General features: G+C 41.8%; 1 non-coding gene across 1 annotated transcript; it reads right to left on the reverse strand.

The window, feature by feature from the left end:
• Positions 1 to 837: 837 nt before the first annotated feature.
• Positions 838 to 945, reverse strand: LOC127742734 (small nucleolar RNA R71). The gene has a single exon (XR_008004120.1). It is a non-coding gene; the product is annotated as a small nucleolar RNA R71 (small nucleolar RNA).
• Positions 946 to 1,667: the final 722 nt, after the last annotated feature.

Genomic DNA, 1,667 nt, shown 5'->3' on the forward strand with positions numbered 1-1,667 from the left:
GACCTGGGACTTAAAACTCCCAGTAATTTTAATTTAAACTTTCAGTGACATATTTCTAAATTGAGAGGCAGATTTTCGGTGAGTTAAGAACTATACTTGCAATGTAACCATTTTAATAAATTTTTAATTCACCAGCTTCTGCATCCTCATCAATTTTTGGCGCCGTTGCCGGAGAGTTGCAATAGAGTGCTTATTTTATTAATTAGAATTTATTTATTTGCATTTTCTTTAATTTTGCTACTATGAGCTGCGTCTTTCTTCTGTCAAATGACACGTTCACTTCCTGATCCGCGCTTGCTAATATTCGATCCTGAAATTGAAAGAATAATTTCACGAATAAGGCGAGAACTGCGTAGGTTAGTCCGCTCTGAGGGTGGATCTGAACGTGAATCTGAGGAAGAAACCAGCCCCCGTTCTACTGATTCGGTTGTTTTACGTGCAGAAAACATGGCAGCTAGAAGAATTACCATTCAGGAGGAAGGAGCTCCTGATTTACACTGCAACCGTTTCGATTTTACACTGCAAACATATCAAGCGCGTCATTCGAATCCAGCTGTAGATTTTGAACTGAAGACCGCTCTGATCAACCTACTACCTAAGTTTCATGGCCTACCTGCTCAAGAGCCTATCAAGCACTTGAGAGATTTCCAGGCAGCCTGTTCTACTGTCATGCGTGATGGTGCTGATGAAACTTCAATTCTGCTGAAAGCTTTTCCGTTCTCTCTTGAGGGAAAAGCAAGAGAGTGGTACTACACTCAACCTCTAGCAAACGTATCCAACTGGGATACACTCAGAAAGGAGTTCCTAGAGTAATTCTTCCCATCTGAAGTTACTAATAAACTGAGGAAGGATATCTCTACAATTGTTCAGGATGACAATGAGACTCTCTTTGAATACTGGGAGCGCTTCAATAATCTTCTGGAAGAATGCCCCCACCACATGATTGACAAGATCGTGCTACTCAGCTATGTCACACAAGGTATGAGGCCCCAAGATAAGACCACATTGGAAAGTGCCAGCAATGGGTCTATGAAGAAGTACAAGACCACTGATGAAGCTTGGCAATTGATCAGTGATTTAGCTGAATCTACTCAGAATCACAGACAGAAGCAAGGCCGTTCAAGGACCGTTGCAGAAGTATCTTCTGGCATAGAGACTGCTGCTATAAATCGAAGCATCTGTGAAATGACCAACCTGCTGAAGCAAATGCAGTTAAATCAACAAGCTCAGCAAACTCAACCGCAGCAAAACCAACAACTAGTTCCACAAAGAATTTGTGCTGATTACAGCCATTACACTGATGAATGCCTGCAGCTCCAACAAGAAGACAACATGGTGGCATCCACTCACAACTTCTATGACCGCCCCAACCAAGGGTACAATCAAAGTGGAAATAATAACCATGGATGGCAGGACAATTCAAACCAGAATTGGAGGGACAACAATAATAGGGGAGGTAGAGATAATCAGGGAAATCAGAGGTGGAATAATTACAACAACAGGCAGCAAAATCAACCTTACCGAGCACCTCACCTAAGGCAAAACCAAGGACCACCGAACAACCAGCAGCAAACCTCTCAATTTACTCATTCTTTTGTATCTTCTAATGAAGAATTATTACAAGCTTTTGAGAAAAGACAACTGGCCATGGAAAATACCATCATGAA

Source organism: Arachis duranensis, chromosome 1 (genome assembly GCF_000817695.3).
Source record: "Arachis duranensis cultivar V14167 chromosome 1, aradu.V14167.gnm2.J7QH, whole genome shotgun sequence".
In the NCBI taxonomy this organism is placed as follows: domain Eukaryota; kingdom Viridiplantae; phylum Streptophyta; class Magnoliopsida; order Fabales; family Fabaceae; genus Arachis; species Arachis duranensis.